The sequence below is a fragment of the Crocuta crocuta genome, unplaced genomic scaffold (genome assembly GCF_008692635.1).
Source record: "Crocuta crocuta isolate KB4526 unplaced genomic scaffold, BGI_CrCroc_1.0 scaffold184, whole genome shotgun sequence".
Classification (NCBI taxonomy): domain Eukaryota; kingdom Metazoa; phylum Chordata; class Mammalia; order Carnivora; family Hyaenidae; genus Crocuta; species Crocuta crocuta.
In genome coordinates this window covers 4,731,202-4,751,991 of record NW_027530006.1, presented here as the reverse complement: position 1 = coordinate 4,751,991, position 20,790 = coordinate 4,731,202, and the positions used below count along the sequence as shown (strand labels likewise).

General features: G+C 38.0%; 1 protein-coding gene across 1 annotated transcript in view; it reads right to left on the bottom strand.

Moving 5' to 3' along the window:
- SUMF1 (sulfatase modifying factor 1) overlaps positions 1–20,783 on the bottom strand; it is a 97,076-nt gene extending 76,293 nt beyond the window's left edge. The window contains exon 1 of the mRNA XM_077763747.1: positions 20,743–20,783. The gene's annotated coding sequence lies outside the window, so the exon portion shown is untranslated. The remainder of the gene's footprint in view (positions 1–20,742) is intronic.
- Between the last annotated feature and the right edge of the window lie 7 nt (positions 20,784–20,790).

Here is a 20,790-nt window from a genome sequence, read left to right as displayed (position 1 = left end):
TGTTATGCTGAGGGAAATAAGTCAGGCAGAGAAAGACAGATGCCATATGTTTTCACTTACAAATGGAACAGGAGAAACTAACAGGGCACCATGGGGGAGGAGAAGGGGAAAAAATAGTTGGGGAGAGGGAGGGAGGCAAACCATGAGAGACTCTTGAATACTGAGAACAAACTGAGGGCTGATGGGCGTGGGGGAGAGGGGAAGAGGGGTGATGGGCACGGAGGAGAGCACTTGTTGGGATGAGCACTGGGTGCTATATGGAAACCAACTTGACAATAAACTACGAAAGAAACAAAAAAATAAAAATAAAATTTAAAAATAAATTTTAAAAAGTGAATTTTATGGTATATCATTTTATCTCATTTTTTTAAGTTTATGTATTTATTTTGAGAGATAGAAAGAGAGCATGCACACACATGCAAGCAGGAGAAGGGCAGAGAGAGAGGGAGGGAGAGAATCCCAAACAGGCTCCACACTGTCAGCACAGAGCCTTGATTTGGGACTCGATCTCATGCACTGTGAGATTGTGACCTGAGCCAAAATCAAGAGTCACACAGTTAACCAAATGAGCGACCCAGGCATCCCTATTTCAATGTTTTTTAAAACAGCACACAATCATACCATCTGTCAGAAATACATTCTGTAGGCACAGTATCTTACTTCCTAATCAGCTGAATGAAAAATCAATTAATTGACTTTCCAGCAGCTTAAGAACTGTGAAGTCTCTAATCTTTAAAATAAGGGTTCTCAGGGCGCTTGGATGGCTCAGTCAGTTAGGCGTCTGACTCTTGATTTCAGCTCAGGTCATGATCTCACAGATTTGTGGATTTGAGCCCCATGTCAGGCTCTGCACTGACAGTGTGAGGCCTGCTTGGGATTCTCTCTCTCTCCCTCTGTCTCTACCCCTCCCCCACTCACACTCTCTCTGTCTCTCTCAGAACTAAATAAGCCTTAAATAAAATAAAAGGGATGTCTGGGTGGCTCAGTTGGTTGGGCATCTGACTTCGGCTCAAGTCATAATCTCATGGTTCATGGCTTCGAGCCCCATGTCAGGCTCTGAGCTGTCAGCACAGATTCAGATTCTGTGTCTCTCTCTCTCTCTCTGCCTGTCCCCGACTCATGCTCTGTCTCTCTCTCTCTCTCTCTCAAAAATAAATTAACATTAAAAATTAAAAATAAAATAAAATAAGGGTTCAAATTGAGGAAGTCAAGGAGAGATGATTAGGAATAAAAAGAAAGAATGTGGGTTAGCAGTAACAGCAGAAAATCTGGAAAAACAAGACCAGAAGAAACGGAAAGTAGCAATCAATCACTGATTCCTACTATTCCTATTGATTATCTTTGCTAGTGGTTGTCTTTAATTCTGTGCATCTATTTCCCAATGAAAATAGAGCTCTTTTCATGTATGACATATGGGTAATAAATGCTTATTTGTCCAATGTATTACTATTCTTCTAAGGAATCATGCTTGAGGCATCTGAATGGCTTAGTCAGTCAAGTATCTAACTCTTAATTTCAGCTCAGGTCATTATCTCATGGTTGATGAGAGCACATGCGTGTACATGCATGTACACTCACTCTCCCTCTCTCTCAAAATAAAAAAATACACTTTAAAAAAAATCATGTTTGACTACTCCTGTCTCCTAATCCCAGTGTTACAGAGATCACCCTGTTTTACTGGATCTCCTAGATATATTTCCCTCTGTTCTGTTGCCAGACAACTGCAGGAGCCTTATAACCAGTCACCCTGTCTCCAGTCTCATTCTTTCACCTCCCTCCTTGTTCTTCTCTAAGCCACTTATCTTCTGGTCCGTCATTCATTCGGTAAGTATTTAAGCACCTACTGAACTTTCTGAAATGCCAATCTTTGATATCCAATGCAATTCATTACAGCTCTATTTTTAACAGAAAAATATTGGAGAAAACCTAAATGTCCATCAGAAGTAGACAGGTTAAGTAAATTGTGGACCATCCACAAAACAGAAACTTACACAGTCACAAGTAAAGGAATTACATAATAAATATATTTATAAATACATAGTAGACATAGTGGATTAATCACTTGTAAAACTAGCATGAATATTAAAAGACAAAGATAGTAAAAACAACTCTTTACAATAATTAGTTAAGTGATATGCAAAATGAAAAGATAAAAAACAAGATATCAAAAACATGAAACTTGGCAGCAGGGAGTAAAAATGTGACACTTTAGAATGCCATCAAACAAGTTATCAACTTAAAAATAGGCTATATAAAAACCTCATGGTTGTTATATGAAAACCTCATGGAAATCACAAAGTGAAAACCTACAGTAAATACACAAAAGATAAAGGGAAAAGTAATACAAGCATACCATTAAAGAAAGCCATCAAACCACAAAGGAGAGCAAGAGAAGAAAAAAAGGAACAGAGAAAAATAACAACAACAACAACAAAAACCAGGAAACAATGAACAAGATGGCAATACATACATACCTATCAATAATTACTTTAAATGTAAGTGGACTAAATTATCCAATCAAAAGACAGAAAGTGACTGAATAATTAAAAAACAAAGGGGCGCCTGGTGGCTCAGCCGGTTAAGTGTCCGACTTGACTTTGGCTCAGGTCTTGATCTCACTGTTTGTGAGTTTGCCCCTGGGTCAGGCTGTGTATCAGCACAGAGCCTGAAGCCTGTTTTGGATTCTGTGTCTCCCTCTTTCTCTCTGTCCTCCCTCCCTTGCTCCAGTTCTGTCTGTCTGTTTCTCTCAAAAATAAACAAACATTTAAAAATATTAAACAAAACAAAACACAACAACAACAACAACAAAAAACAAGACCCATCTATATGCAGTATACAAAACACTTACTTTAGGGGTAAGGACACACACAGACTGAAAGTGAAGGGAAGGAAAAAGATACTCCATGAAAATGGAAACCAACAGGAAGCTGGAATAGCTATACTTACATTAGACAAAATCAACTTTAAAACAGAAACTACAATAAAACACAAGGAACATTACATAATGATAAAGAAGCCAGTCCAACCAGAGGATATAACATTTTTACAAATTCATGCAACCAAGATAGGACCCCTAAATATATCAACCAAAGATTAATAGACCTAAAGGGAGAAATAGACAGCACCACAATAATATACCCCAACTACATCAATGGATAAATCACCCAGACAGAAAAATCAATAAAGAAACTGCAACCTTAAACAACACACTAAACCAAATGGACTTAACATTCATATACAAAACATCCCATACAAAAGCAAAAATTACACATTCTTCAGACTTAAAGCTGTATTACAATGCTATAATCATCAAGACAGTATGATACAAGAACAGACACTCAGATCAATGGAACAGAATAGAGAACCCAGAAATGGACATACAAACATGGCCAACTACTCTTTGAAAAGCAGGAAAAGAATATCCAAAAGAATAAAGACAGTTTCTTCAGTAAATTGTGCTGGGAAAACTGGACAGCAACATGCAGAANAAGTAATACAAGCATACCATTAAAGAAAGCCATCAAACCACAAAGGAGAGCAAGAGAAGAAAAAAAGGAACAGAGAAAAATAACAACAACAACAACAAAAACCAGGAAACAATGAACAAGATGGCAATACATACATACCTATCAATAATTACTTTAAATGTAAGTGGACTAAATTATCCAATCAAAAGACAGAAAGTGACTGAATAATTAAAAAACAAAGGGGCGCCTGGTGGCTCAGCCGGTTAAGTGTCCGACTTGACTTTGGCTCAGGTCTTGATCTCACTGTTTGTGAGTTTGCCCCTGGGTCAGGCTGTGTATCAGCACAGAGCCTGAAGCCTGTTTTGGATTCTGTGTCTCCCTCTTTCTCTCTGTCCTCCCTCCCTTGCTCCAGTTCTGTCTGTCTGTTTCTCTCAAAAATAAACAAACATTTAAAAATATTAAACAAAACAAAACACAACAACAACAACAACAAAAAACAAGACCCATCTATATGCAGTATACAAAACACTTACTTTAGGGGTAAGGACACACACAGACTGAAAGTGAAGGGAAGGAAAAAGATACTCCATGAAAATGGAAACCAACAGGAAGCTGGAATAGCTATACTTACATTAGACAAAATCAACTTTAAAACAGAAACTACAATAAAACACAAGGAACATTACATAATGATAAAGAAGCCAGTCCAACCAGAGGATATAACATTTTTACAAATTCATGCAACCAAGATAGGACCCCTAAATATATCAACCAAAGATTAATAGACCTAAAGGGAGAAATAGACAGCACCACAATAATATACCCCAACTACATCAATGGATAAATCACCCAGACAGAAAAATCAATAAAGAAACTGCAACCTTAAACAACACACTAAACCAAATGGACTTAACATTCATATACAAAACATCCCATACAAAAGCAAAAATTACACATTCTTCAGACTTAAAGCTGTATTACAATGCTATAATCATCAAGACAGTATGATACAAGAACAGACACTCAGATCAATGGAACAGAATAGAGAACCCAGAAATGGACATACAAACATGGCCAACTACTCTTTGAAAAGCAGGAAAAGAATATCCAAAAGAATAAAGACAGTTTCTTCAGTAAATTGTGCTGGGAAAACTGGACAGCAACATGCAGAAAAATGAACCTGGGCCACTTTCTTACACCATACACAAAAATAAATTCAAAATGCATGAAAGACCTAAATGTAAGACAGGAAGCCATCAAAATCTTCGAGAAGAAAGCAGGCAGAAACCTCCTTGGCCTTGGCCACAGCAACTTCTTTTTCAACATGTCTCCAGAGGGAAGGGAAACAAAAGTAAAAATGAACTATTGGGACCTCATCAAACTAAAAAGCTTCCGTACAGCAAAGAAAACAATCAGCAAAACTAAAAGGCAACTGACAGAATGGGAGAAGATGTTTGCAAATGACATATCAGATAAAGGGTTAGTATCCAAAATCTATAGAGAACTTATCAGACTCAACACCCAAAATACAAATGATCTAGTGAAGAAATGGGCAAAAGGCATGAATAGACACTTCTCCAAAGAAAACATCCAGATGACCAACCGACACATAAAAAATGCTCAGCATCACTCATCATCCGGGAAATACAAATCAAAACCACAATGAGATACCACCTCACACCCGTCAGAATGGCTAGCGTTAACAACTTAGGCAACAACAGGTCTTGGCAAGGATGCAGAGAAAGAGGACCTCTTTTGTACTGCTGGTAGGAATGCAAACTGGTACTGCCACTCTGGAAAACGATACGGAGATTCCTCAAAAAATTAAAAATAGAACTACCCTATGACCCAGCAATTGCACTAGTAGGTATTTACCCAAGGGATACAGGTGTGCTGTTTCAAAGGGGCACATTAACCCCAATGCTTATACCAGCGCTATCGACAATAGCCGAACTATGGAAAGAACCCAAATGTCCATTGTCCATTGATGGTTGAATGGATAAAGAAGATGTGGTATATTATTATACACACACACACACTGGAATATTGCTAGGCAATCAAACAGAATGAAATCTTGCCATTTGCAACTACATGGATGGAACTAGAGGCTTTTATGCTAAGCGAAGTCAGTCAGAGAAAGACAAATATCATATGACTTCACTCATATGAGGGCTTTAATATACAAAACAGATGAACATAAGGGAAGGGAAGTAAGAATAATACAAAAACAGAGAGGGGTGGAGCGCCTGGGTGGCTCAGTCGGTAAAGAATCCAACTTCGGCCCAGGTCATGATATCACGGCTAGTGTGTTTGAGCCCTGTGTCAGGCTCTGTGCCGACAGCTCAAAGCCTGGAGCCTGCTTCCAATTCAGTGCTGCTCTCTTGCTCTGCCCCTCCCCCACTCGCGTGCTCTCGCACGCGCGCGCACGCGCGCGCTCTCTCTCTCTCTCTCATAAAAAAACTGGGAGGGGGACAAAATATAAGAGATTCTTAAATACAGAGAATAGACAAAGGGTTGCTGGAGGGGTTGTGGGAGGGGGGATGGGTTAAACGGTTAAGGGGCATTAAGGAATCTATTCCTGAAATCACTGTTGCACCATACGCTAACTTGGATGTAAACTAAAAAATAAATAAATAATTTTTAAAAAATACACATTCTTCTCAAGTGCACATGGAACATTCTCCAGAATAGATCCCAGGCCACAAAACAAGTCTTAATAAATTTAAGAAGAGTGAAATCAAATCAAGCATCTTTCCAAGCACAATGATATGAAAACTAGAAATCAATTCTATAAAGAAAAGTGGAAAATGCACAGTTATGTGAAGATTAAACAACATGCTACTTATCGAGCAAGGGGTCAAAAAAGAAATCAAAAGGGGTGCCTGGGTGGCTCAGTCGGTTAAAAGTCCAACTTTGGCTCAGGTCATGATCTCACAGTTCGTGGGTTCGAGCCCCACATCAGGCTCTGTGCTGACAGCTCAGAGCCTGGAGCTTGCTTCAGATTCTGTATCTCCCTCTCTCTCTGACCCTCCCCTGCTCATGCTGTCTCTCTCTGTCTCCCTCTGTCTCTCTCTCCGTCTCTCTCTCTCAGAAATAAATAAAAGATTTTTAAAAAATTGAATTTAAAAAAAAGAAATCAAAAGATAAATTTAAAAAATACCATGAGACAAATAAAAACGGAAATATACCAAAATTTATGGGATGCAGCAGAAGAAATTCTGAGATATTCAGAGCAATAACTGCCTACCTTAAGAAACCAGTTCTTTAAAAAGATAAAAATGACAAATCTTGAGCTAGACTCACCAGAAAAAAAGAGAGTGAACTCAAAAAAATAAAATCAAAAATGAAAGAGGAGATATTTAAGTAATAATACAGAAACAAAGGATCACAAGAAAAAACTCTGAACAATTATATGCCAAAAACTGAACAATCTGAAAGAAAAAGTTTCCAGAAACATATAACCTACCAGACTGAATCATGAAGAAATAGAAAATCTGAGGAGGCTCATTACTACTAAGGAAATTGAATCAGTAATCAAAAACTTTTCAAAAATACAAAAGTCCAGAACCAGAGGGCTTCAATGGTAAATCCTACCAAATACTCAAAGAATTATTACCAGTCCTTCCCAAACACTTCCAAAAAACTGAAGAGAGAGCACTTTCAAACTCATTTTATGAGGTCAGTATTATCCCGACACCAAAACCAGACAGGATGCTGCAAGAATAAGAAATTATAAAACCATATCTGTGATGAACATAGATGTAAAAATCTTCAACAAAATATTAGCAAACTGACTTCAAAAATACATTAAAAGGTTCACACACCATGATCAAGGGGGGTTTACTCTGGGATGCAAGGCTGATTCAATATCCACAAACGTGATACACCACGTTAACAATAATGTATGATAAAAATCATATGATCATCTCAATAGATGCAAAAAAGCATCTGACAAATCTCAACATCCACTTATTTTTTTAAAGGTTTATTTATTTTGAGAGTAAGAGGCAAAGAGAGAGAATCCCTAGCAGGCTCCACACTGTCAGTGCAAAGCCTGACACAGGGCTCAATTCATGAACCCTGAGACTATGACCTGAGCCAAAATCAAGAATCAGAAGCTTAACTGTCTAAGCCACCCAGGCGACCCAAAATTCAACATCCACTTATGATTAAAAACAAAAAAAACTCTCAAAAAAGCGGGTATAGACAGAAAGCACCTCAACATAATAAAGGCCATTTGCGACAAGACCACAGCTAACATTATATTCAATGGTAAAAAGCTTAAAGCTTTTCCTTTAAGATCAAGAACAAGACAAGGATGCCCACTCTTATCACTTTCATTCAATTTAATATTGTAAGTTCTAGCCAGAGTAATTAGGTAAGAAAAAGAAATAAAAGATATCCAAACTGGAAAGGAAGAAGTAAAACTATCACCATGTACAGATAACATGTTATATATAGAAAACCCCCAAAGACTCCACCAAAAAACTGTTAAATAATCAAATTCCAGTAATGTTGCAGGGTACAAAATCAATACCAAAAAATCCTGTTATGTTCCCATACAGTAATAACCAAATATCACAAAGACAAAACAATCCCATTTATAATTGCATCAAAAATAATAAAATATCTAAGAATAAATTTAACCAAAGGGCTGAAAAACTTGTATACTGAAAATAACACATTAAGAAATTGAAAACAATCATGGAAAAGATATTCCATGCTCTTGGATTTAAAGAATTAATATTGATAAAGCATCCTTATGATTCAATGCAATTCCTATCAAAATTCCAATGGCATTTTTCAGAGAAATAGAAAAAACAATCCTAAAATGTGTACGGAACCACAAAAGACTCTGAATAGCCAAAGCAATCTTGAGAGAGAACAACAAAGCTGGAGGTATTGCACTTCCTGATTTCAAACACTATTACAAAGCTACAGTAATTAAAACAATATGGAATTGGCATAAAAACAAACAATAAAACATAATAGAGAGCCCAGAAATAAACCCATGTAAACATGGTCAATACATTTACAACAAAGAGGCAAGAATATCAATTGGAAAGAAGAGTCTCTTCAATAAAGTGTTAGGAAAACTGGGTACCCACATACAAAAGAATGAAACTAAACTACTACCTTATACCGTAAACAAAAATTAACTCAAAATGGATGAAAGACCTGAACGCAAGACCTGAAACCATAAAATTCTGGATGAAAACCTAAGCAGTAAGCTCCCTGATACAGGTATTGGTGATGAGTTTTTGAATCTGACACTAAAAGTATAACAAAACCAAAAATGAACAAGTGGGTCTTTATCAAAAAGCATCTGTACAGCAAAGGTAACCATCAACAAAATAAAAAGGCAATCTAATGAATGGTAGAATTTTTTTGCAAATCAAATATCTAACAAGTGGTTAATATTGATAATATATATAAAAATATCATACAATTCAACAGCCAAAAAAAATCTGATAACATATGGCCTGAATAGACATTTTTCCAAAGAAAACATACAGATGGTGAACAAGTATATGAAAAGATATCATTTATTATCACAGAAATGTAAATCAAAACCACAATGAGACAGCAACTTACACCTGTTAGAATGGCTATAATCAATACACCTCACATCTATTACAATGGCTCTTATCAAGAGGATAAGAAATAACAAGTATTAAAAGAAACCTATGTGTACTGTTGGTGGGAATGTAAATTGGTACAACCTCTATGGAAAACAGTATGGTGCCTCTTCAAAAAGCTAAAAAGTATTATTTAAAGAATGACCACATAGAAGCACCTGTGTGGCTCAGATAGTTGAGTGCCCCACTTTGGCTCAGGTCATGATCTCACATTTCACAAGTTCAAGCCCCACAAAGGGCTCTATGCTGACAGCTCAGAGATTAGAGCCTTTTTCAGATTCTGTGTCTCCTTCTCTTTGCCCCTTCCCTACTTGTGCCCTGTCTCTCAGTCTCTCAAAAATAAATAAACATTTAAAAAAATTAAAAAATAAAAAAAAGAATGACCACATAATCAATAATTTCACTTCTGGGTATTACTAAAAGATAACTAAAACAGCAATTCAAAAAGACATATGCACCCCAATGTTTAAGGTAGCACTATTTATAATAGCCAAGATATGGAAACAACTTAAGTGTCCATCAGTGGATGAATGGATACAGAAATTCTGGAATGTATCTAAGTATGTAAATATGTGTGTATATATAAAAATATATGTCCTTATATATATCATGTACATCATATATATAATGCATATATACATATATATCTAAATCATTCAGTCAAAAAAAGAATGAAATCTTGCCATTTGGAACATGGATGGATCTTGAGGACATTATGCTAAGTAAAGTAAGTCAGACAGAGAAAGACATAATATATGATCTCTCTTCTATGTAGACTCTAAAGAAACAAAGAAATAAAAACCAAGCTCATAGATACAAAGAACAGATTGTGGTTGCCACAGGCAAGGGGTGGGGGACAGGGAAGGGGGATGAAAGAAAATTGGTCAATTACACCTCAACAAAAATAAATTTTTAAAAAAGATTGGTCTGGAGTGCCTGGATGGCTCAGTTGGCTGAGCATCCAACTCTTGATTTGGCACAGGTCGTGATGTCACAGCCTGCGGTTCCAGTCCAGCATTGGGCTTTGCGCTGATGGTGCAGAGCCTGCTTGGGATTCTGTCTCCCTCTCTCTCTGCCCCTCTCCTGCTCCCTTCTCTCAAAATAAATAAATAAACTATTAAAAAAATTTTTTTAATAGTTTATTTATTTTTGAGGCAGAGACAGAACATGAGCGGAGGAGAGGCAGAGAGAAAGGGATACACAGAATCAAAATAGGCTCCAGGCTCTGAGCTGCCAGCACAGAACCCGATGCGGGGCTCGAACCCACGAACCTCAAGATCATGACCTGAGCCGAAGTCGGACGCTTTACCGACTGAGCCACCCAGGCGCCCCAACATTTAAAATTTTTTTTAAAAAAATTAAAAAGATTGGTCAGTTCCAGAAATGCATGGCTTTATACTTCTCTTAAAAAGACTGTGTACTTTTTGTCTGTTCTATAAGGAATCAGGTAGAAACCCAAGTTAACCACTACAATATTTGAAATTTACTCTAGGGCTTCTTTAGTGCCCCATACAGATCACTGCTTGGAAACTTCAGAGCATATAGATGTTTTTGTTATTGTTCTTGTTTTAGGAGGAGAATGAAAACACTTTACTGAACCACCTAAAACCTAAAATGTTTTTTAGTTGTAACAAATATTTTAAAAAGCATTATATATATATATCCCTTAATAAATGATAAGGTAAACATCTCTGTAACCCACCATTCATGAAAGTACCTTGCCAATCCCTGCAGAAGCCATTACTATGCCCATGCTGAACACAAACCCTCTGCCTCATCACAGAGAAAAACCATTGCCCTTTTAACTTACATTTAAGATGTAATTGACATAAGACATTATATTAGCTCCAGGTGTACATGATTCAATAATCATATATAGTATGAAATGATCACCATAGTAAGTCTGGTTAACATCCATCACAACAGTTAAAAAATGTGTTTTCTTATAAGAACTTTTAAGATCTCTTACTAACTTTGAATACAGTATTGAATATAGTCACCATACTGTATTCTCCTTTTATATGCACTGTTAACTTATTTGCAGTTTAATTATTTAACTATGCATCCCTAAACATTATAGTTTTTATGCTATTTTTTTAATATGGCATTTAGGTATCTAAATCTCTAGGTTCTCTCTTTATCTTTTTCCTTTTGCAATTTATTTGTTGAAGAAACTGGGTCATTTGTCCAACAGATTCCCAGAGTCAAGATTTTGTTGGCTGTAACCTTACAATGTAGTTTATCATTATCTCCTGCCCTCTGCAACCCCTGAAAATTGATGGCTGAATCTGGAGGCTTTATCAGATTCAGGTTTGATTTTGGGGGAGTAAGACTCCCCTGGAAGTGGTGTTGTCTTCTTCATTTAAGAAACACATAGTGTAGGGGCACCTGGGTGGTTCAGTCAGTCGGTTAAGCAACTCTTGGTTTTGGCTCAGGTCATGATCTTATGGTTTGTGAGACAGTCTTGCACTGGACAGCAGAGCCTGCTTGGGATTCTCTCTCCCTCTCTGCTTCTCTCTCTCTCTCTCTCAATAAACTTTTGAAAAGACAGCAGTACACAGCGTACAGGTTTGCTCTCTTTTGTGTTGCTAGCAGCCACTGAGGTTCAATTCATCAGGGGTTGCAAAATGATGTTATTCCAATTCTATCATATCTTCATTTATTGTTAAAGTGCTTCTATAAAGAGAAACTTCCCCTGCTCAGTTATTTGGTTACTCTGTGGTATATTCACGGGAAAGTCAAGATAAATTATTGGCTCTTTCCCTTTATTTACCAGCTTTCAAAATAAAGAGCTGGTTCCCAAGAATCCTCCCAAGATGATGAAAACAAAACAAAAATAAAAATAAAACTGGGAAAGGAAAGGAGCTAGGCTGTGTGCTATCTCCATATCTGGCAAAACACTGGATCTTCAAATCGTGTTACTAAATCCAAAGGAAAGGTATTAATACAAGAGGCATGGTCTGATGAGCCTATTCTTACTAGAAAAATACTGTATTTCATAATTCCCCATAACTGTGGTTGCTAACCATTATCAAGACTCCCAGAATTCCATGAGCCCTCAAGATCTTGCCAATAAATTATAATATGCTTGAGTTAGCAAGGAGTTCATGGTAGTTGCCTTCAGTAAACTTCATTGGATGCAGCATCCAATGCAGTAGGGAGAACACTTACCAGAGCAGACAAATTAGGGAAGGGAGCCTGTGTACTTTACCAGAAATGCCAGTGATTGGAAAATCTCTGCTTTCTGATATAACCAATTCTACGCGTGGATTTATCTAAATTTTAAAAATCTCTTTCCAATATTATACTAAATCTTCTTCCCTGTCACATATTAATCAGAAATACATTATAAAGCTAAAGTAGCTCATTTGTGACTTGTGAAAATAGATTTCATTGAACTTCTGAGACAAAAAACAAACTGTAAGAAAGTTAGAGTAAGTGAGCAGGTGGGAGAGAGAGTAGTTGGGGAAACAGGAGAGAAAGGACATACTAATTTGAGGGAGTGACCAATCTCAGAGAATGTTCTAAAACAGAATAGAATCCAGCATATTTTTATGTGAATTACGGAGAAAAAAAGAAAATTAAGGAGTTACAAGGAAAAAGAATGAAAACAAGAAAAAAAAAAAAAGATGTTCTTAATACATTAATACAGAGAGATCTTGCCAAGATAAAGAACTACAGTAAACACAGCAAGGTTCACCATCATAAGCAGGGCATGCTATCATTTGTGTGAAAAGGAGGTGGGAAAAAGAAAACCATGTAAATATATTGTCTGTTCAGAAAAGTAAACAATAAAATGAAGTGTCAACTTGATCATATACCACTTTCCTACTTAAATTCTTTAGGTGTGCCCCTCACATTTTCAGGGTAAAATAAATATCTAAGCGTTACAGCCTAATCTCTCACCATCTCCCTCACCCTGTATTCTACCTACACTGTCTGTAGTCGATATTCAAGATCACCTCCTCCAGCCCATTACTGCCTACAATTCCCTCATCTGGCTGAGTCATATCCCCCTCATTTGGGTTCCTCAAAGAAATACCTCGGTCTACCCTAAAAAGTGACACACAGAGTAATTTAATGATGGGTTTTCACCTCCCCTAGATCCTAGGCTCTTTGGGAATCAAAAATAAAGTTTTCACTTCTATATAAAAAAAAAAATCTTTATGGACTGAATGAGTGAGATCATGAATATGATGAGGAATTTGCCATTTGAATTATCTCTAATTGTAAAAATACTTTTTCTTTTATAACACAGTCCCAGACATGGAAAGCATGGTTGCATTGTAGTGAAACTTGTTTAAAAGACACTGATCAACAAACATTCTCTATTTTCTTAGTAGAGGTTTGGGTCAGATCCAAGTGCATTGTCTTCTGGAGTCTCAGGCCAAAAGGAAATACTCAAAAGTAACCACGAGGTTATTTTATGGGAAGAAGAAACCACAGCCCCAATGCCAGATCACCAGCTCGGTCTTCCCTTTAATGAAGAAGCCAGTCCACACCCTCAGGTAGTGCTGACCAATTACAAAGCAACACAACTCTCCACCAGAAACTGCTCAAAGCTACACAAGAAGGAGTTTTCCAGTGGGAGGAAAAGAGGACATTTAGAGACAGACCAAATGAACAGGGTCAATAATATTTTGGGGTTCCTAGGAAGTATTCTTGTAGTATGTCTGTGACTGAGTATAATGCAGAGCTGTTGTAGTACAGAGGGGTAATATGCGCAGGTTGAACTGTGTGACATAAAAGCTTTACCTGCCCTCCCCAAAAAAAGACTGTGCTCAAGGGCTCAACTAGGTTCACGCATTATTCTCATTATCCTTCAAATGTCTGAGACACAAGATTCCTCAGGCCTTGGAAGAGAAGGCAGAATGTTAAGCAGTTCTGCAGAGAAGCAAAAAAATAGAAGACTTCAGACAAAACCTTCAAGTGTAGTTTTAAAATGATTATTAAAATGATCTAACAAGAGGTTTTATAAAGAACTTAAAAGGTAAAAGACAAAAAAGCTCTCCAGCAGCAGACAAGTAGGTCCTATTCTGAGAACAGGTGTTCAGCAGTCGGCTCAAAGACAAGACCCACAGGAAGCTGTGCGCATTGTTCCTAATGAAGTTTTACAATCACCTCATTTCCTCATCCTCTTCTCGCTCAAGGTGAGTACTAACAATGCTAATACAATCAGAGCTTCCACTGTGGACTCCTGGCCCACTTTTTCTTTTTCTTCTCCTTCTCCTTCTCCTTCTCCTTCTCCTTCTCCTTCTTTTTTCATTGACCATCAGAGATACCAGCACTGAATAAGCCAAGTTTCTATTCTGGAGGCTTTCTGGAAGCAATAGATAACAAGAGTCTGCATTGCTGAGTGGATCCGAATTTCCAATTTACATGAATGAGATAAAGTTTCCCGTCCTACAAATGTGATGCTAGCGAAACTCAGAGCACCAGGTGTTTCACTCTGGAGGACCCTAAGCCAGATGAAAAGAACCATTTTAATCAAGTCTTCCTTTTGAAGTTCCAGATTCAAACGATCCATGCCTTCTTGAAAGTATGTTAACACCCCCTTTGTAACACCACAGTTTGTGTCATTGCCACTCAAGCCAAAAGCACAGAAGTCAAGGTGAGTCTATTACCATCAGAACCATATTTGGGCTACACACTCCAGCCAGGTGGGCATCTATACTTTTGCCCACCTAGCACTCATTACTTCCTGTTCTTGTCAGAGCAAGGGACATCCCTTTGAAACCATGTGTTCAACTCCTTAAATATATACGGCTTGGGTAGTGCTTGATGACTCTACTTCACCTACTGTGACTTAGGCTTAGTCAACTGTGACTTTGAGAAAAGGGGTACTTTCAGCTACATTATCAGTAAAAGAAATAGAGAGAGAGACAGAGAGACACTGCCTGAAAATAGAGCAAACACAGAAGAAAGAAGAGCCAGGAGGCAATCAAAAAAGAAGATCTGAGGATGCTGTCTGAGGCCCTGGAATCAGTTGTGTCTGAAGAGCCAGGAGGCAATCAAAAAAGAAGATCTGAAGATGCTGTCTGAGGCCCTGGAACCAGTTGTGTCTGCTCTTGAACTTGCCAACTATGAGAGCCCATAAATATGTCCCCCCGCCCCAATTTTTTTCCAGCTTAGGTCAGCTTTGCCTTTTCTTTCACTTGATGTGAGATTTTTACCTTATATCCAAAAATGAAATAAGCTTATATGAACGCTTTTGTGTAGTCCTCCCTTTTCCTTCTTTCCTCTCCTCAAATCTAATAAGCTAAAGGTTCAGAAGAAAGTGAGGTGAACAAGAGAAGCACGATCTCGGGATCTGTCCAGAAATTGCTGTCCTAGCTGTCTACACAAGGCCTATCTATCTATACCATTCTCTAAGTCTATGGCCTGCACAGACAGACAATAATTATAGATGGAATAACATTAAAGTTCCTAAAGCCCTGGGATTTATGATTCTATTAGGCCTCAGCTGCCTGATCTGTAAAGTGGGCAATAATATCTCTTGCTGGATTTTTGGGAGGATGAGACACAGCAAAAGATTATTTTACAAAGGCTTCTTCAAAGTATGGGATACCCTTTATTCCCATAGCAGTTTTTTTCAGTATTGTATCCACCAAAAAAAGGGCAATATATCAATCAAGCAATTATTATAGAACATCTAAAATACATAAGGCACTCTGGAGATACAGAGATTTAAAAAGGTCTAAAAATGCTTCCCATGTAGAGTATCAGACTACTACACAGATAACACCAAAGAAAATTTACAAGTTGCCATTAATACTACTTCCTGGAGGGAAGTTTCATGAAAGAGATGGCGTTGGATCATGCTTTGACACGTGGGAAAGCATTACCCAATCAGAAACATTCTCAGATAGGAAATCAGGACTAGAGTTGCCCATACATACAGAGACATGGCATACTATGTAATCATCCCAGGATTCTAAACGCCTTTCAAGCAACCGGTTTAAAAGATACATGGAGATTAAAACATTTTGCTGCCTTGCACAAAAAAAACAGTGTAGAAATTGTGAATTTTCTCATTGAGAATTATATATATTTTTAACCAGAAGGAACTGGAGTAAAATTTTAAAATATCTAAGTTATTTCCCATACAATTTTTACTGCTGTAACTTTCCAGTGAAACTGTAAATTCCTTGAGGGTAAAGCCCAGTGCTATTTATTATTGTGTCCCTCATCTTGCCAAGTGCTCATTAAATGAAATGCAATACAAAAAAAGACTCACAGTTGAAAAGTGTTACATTAAAAAGTGTGACAAATGTCACCCCCAGAAGTCTTAAATTACTAACATTTCCCAGAACACACCGTGCACTAGCACAATGCTTGTTTGGGCCCATGCTCCTCCCCTTCTTGGAACGTCCTTCAATCTGTCTTCCCATCCCTAGCTCCTGAAAATGTCTCCTTCAAGCACTAACTCTAATGTGACCTTTTCTTTGAGGTACTAATTCTTCCAAGGAAGAATGAATCGTTGCTTCCTCTCCAAGTGCTTTATAACGTATTTCTCCTGTAGTGTTATCACTACGGAAAAATGATGCTTACGTGTGCTTGTGCATGGAGAGGGAAGGGGGAGAGAGACAGACAGAGAGAGTGAGAGGAAGGTGGGGGAGAAAAAGACGGGGAAGAGAGAGTGCGCATGCGCAGATGCTAGCAAGTCCACTTCAGGCCTTGAGGGAAGGGCATAGGGTTTGTTTCTTTTCCTTATTCCCGGGACATAAGGCAGTGTAATAAAATATGTGTACCAAATAAACATCTGTTGAATTAAACTAAAAAAACACAAAAGAAAAAAATAAATTGAATACAACCCCAATCCAAATCTCAGAAAGCTATTTCATGATATCAACAAACTGATTCTAAGTTTTTACGTACAGGCAAAAGACCCAAAATAGCCAATACAACACTGAAGGAGAAAAACAGAGCTGGAGGACGGATGCTACCCAACGTGAAGAGTTACTGTAAACTTACAGTAATGAAGACAGTGTCTACTGGTGAAAAAACAAATAGATCAATAAATCCCAGAAAAAGACCTCCGTAAGTAGCGTCAACAGATCTTTGACAAAGGAGCTAAGGTGATACAGTGGAGCGAAGAGAATCTCTTCAATAAGTGGTGCTAGAACAACTGGATATTAACGTAAAAATAATAATAATCTAGACACAGACATTATACCCTTCACAAAAATTAACTCAAAATGGATCACAGACCTATATCTAAAATGCAAAACTGTAAAACTCTTAGAAGATAACATAGGAGAAAGCCTAGATGACAATGGGTATGGTAATGACTTTTTAGATACAACATCAAAGGCATCACCCACACAAAAAGTGCCAAGCAAGGCTTCAATAAAATTAAAACTTTCTGCTCTTCAAAAGATAATGTCAAGAGAATGAGAAAACAAGCCACAGACTTAGAGAAATTTGCATATGACACATCTGATAAAGGAATGTTATCCAAAAACTCTTCAAACTCAACAAGAAGAAAACAATCTGATTTTCAAATGCGCCCAAGGACATCTGGGTGGCTCAGTCAGTTACGTGTCTGACTCTTGATTTCAGCTCAGGTCATGATCTCATAGTCTGTGGGTTCGAGGCCTCATCAGGCTCCACGCTAACAGGGCGGAGCCTGGTTTGGATTCTCTGTCTCCCCCTTTCTCTGCCCCTCCCCTGATCACTCGCGCGCTCTCTCTCTCAAAACAAATAAATAAACATTAAAAAAGAAAAAGAAAAAACTAAAAGGAAAATAAAAATGGGCCAGAGACTTAACAGACACCTCACAAAGAAGACACACAGATGGCAAAGATATCCTATGTTAAGCAAAAAAATGAAAACTAAATAAACAATGAGTTACCACAACACACCTCAGAATGGCCAAGCTCTGGAACAGTGACACCACCAAATGCTGGTGAGAGTGTGGAACAAGAGGAACTCCCATACATTGCTAGTGGGAATGCAAAATGATACAGCCACTTTGGAAAACAATTTTGCAGTTTCTTAAAAAACTAAGCATACTCTTACCATATGTTCCCACAATTGTGCTCCTTGGTATTTATGACAATTTATATCGATACAAAACCTGCACACAGATGTTTATAGCAGCTTTATTCCTAATTGCCAAAACTTAGAAGCAAGCAAGATGCCCTTCAGTAGGTGAACTGATGAACTGCAATACCTCCAGACAATGGATATTATTCAGTGCTACAAAGAAATTAGCTATTAAAATATGAAAAGACATGGAAGAATCATAAACACATATTAGCAAAGAAGGAAGCCAATCTGAAAGGCTACATAGTGTAAGATTCCAATTCTGACATTCCATAAAAGGCAAAACTATGGGCACAATAAAATGATCAGACATTGCCAGTGGGGAGGAGGGGAAGGAATGAATTGAGGGAGCACAAAAGATTTTTAGGGGAATGAAAATACTATATGACACAATACTGTATGATACTATAATGATGAATATACATCATACATTTGTCCAAACTCATACATTGCACGACACCAAGAGTGAACCCTAAGGAAAACTATGGACTTTGGGTAACTATAATGCATTAATGTAGGCTCATCAATTGTAATTAATGTACCATTCTGGTGGAAGATGTTGATAACTGGGGAGGTTATGTGTACCATTCTGGTGGAAGATGTTGATAACTGGGGAGGTTATGTATTATGTAGGGGCTGGGAATATATGGAAATTTTCTGTACCTTCCTCTCAATTTTGTTTTAAACCCAAAATTCCTCAAAAAAAGTTAAGTCTTAAAAGAGCAAATAAAGAGAAACAATATCTATTACTACAAACAAGTGTCACTCTCATGATATTGGACGTCTTGAATTCAGAATAATGGCTAAGTGTCAGAATTAGACCAAAGTCATCCACACATGAATTGAAACACTTGAAACCAAGGAAAACAGAGAGATAAAGAACTGCTTTTTATGAAGTCTTTTGTCTTGATAACAAGGCTACTTCAGTTTCAGTCATTAGAGTCCCTGAATGTTTGTGACCTGTGTTCTCAGCAACAGCTAGCTTACAAATAGCATGAGATGCCTCCAAACATTAGAGAAAGCGAATGCAAGTGAAGACAGCATAAAGTAAAGACATGTATGGAAGAAAGAAATGAACAAACAGGAACTAGCCAAAAATGACCAAAACAATACCTAGTCCACACACAAAACAGCTCTGAAAAAATGGGAAAAAATGATCTTATCAACATAATTAAACAGACACTGGGACCCACATCTCATTCTGAAATTTAAAAAGAGTTAGAACATTTGAAATGAGGAACGTTTTTGTACTGGCCAGAAGGTTCTAGGGAAAAACTTGATAGATCAATGTGTAAATGTTACCCTGTTAGTCACATAGCAGATAAAAAGATATAGGATGTTCTCTTTCAAAGGAAGGAGGGAGGAACTGATTATCATTTACCACAATGGTTCCAAGAAATTAAAATGTATGGTCAATACACACCACAACAATAATGAGGGCTCCTACCACACAAAAGATAAACACTAATAATGCAACCAAAAAAATGCATAAGGCCAAAAATTACACAGGATGGAGAAACAATGAGAAGCCCAGCTACCAACCTCGTAACACTCTATACTTTAGTCACAAAGTTACAATCCTCACTCCCAACATCCTCACTCCCTACTTGGGGAAAGACACCCTCAAACAAGTACCTTTGGTAACTTTAATGTGAGAGTAAAGAGCTACTATGGTGGCAGCGTATGGAAATACGGGGAAGAGGAAGAAAAAGGAAGAAGTCAGGCAAACCCTACTGGAGGACACTACCTCTCACCTAAGTCTGGAGTACTGTTCAGAATTAAACCACAGGAAAGAAGAGTGGGACAGAAAACATAAGGAAAGGATGTGCAAGGTATACAAGAAGGAGTTTAGGAGTCAAACATTTGAGTTCTAGTCACCATAATTCCAGAACCATGCCAATATGCCAAGCACCTGGAAAGAATGAAGTAACTGTTTTACTAATGGTATTATTTATATATACTAACACCTAACACATCCAGGCGCTATGAGGCACAGATAAATAACACTAATAAAGCAACTACAGTCAACGTGGTCCTTCCTATGTGCTGCAATAAGAAAGATAATAAGATAAATATGACAAGTCCCTGCCCTCAAGAAACACTCTACTGGGGGAAAAAAAACCACCAACAAACAAACAAAACCAGTGACTACTGGAAGAATCTATCGCTAAACATACAACAATGTTAAAGACATTTAAAGACCACTGTCCAGATCCCTTCACAGCTAATAAGACTGGAACCCGTAACTAACAAACCTGTCGGCCATAAAAGCCCAAGAACCTGAAGAGGAAAATACGGTGGAGTAAGGAGGAAATGACTAAGAGATGAGAAAAGGGAGTGTCAACTGTCCTCAAACCAAACTCCCTAATAAGCAGGATTAAGCTGAGCCCCAAGATCCCACCGTCTTGAGGGGCAAACACGGGGGAGGTACGCTTCAGCGAATCGAATCGAATCGAATCAGCACGTGCGCGATTTGAGGTGTGGTTATAATCTTTACTTGCCTTCCTGCAAACCCTTTGCCCTGCTCATCCCGACCCTGTCCAAGACCCCCGAGGCCCCCACCCGCCTGCAGGGAATCGACAGAGCACCTTGGTGGGCGCGAGCGACTGCTCAGCCAGGACCTGCCCGGGGGCGTG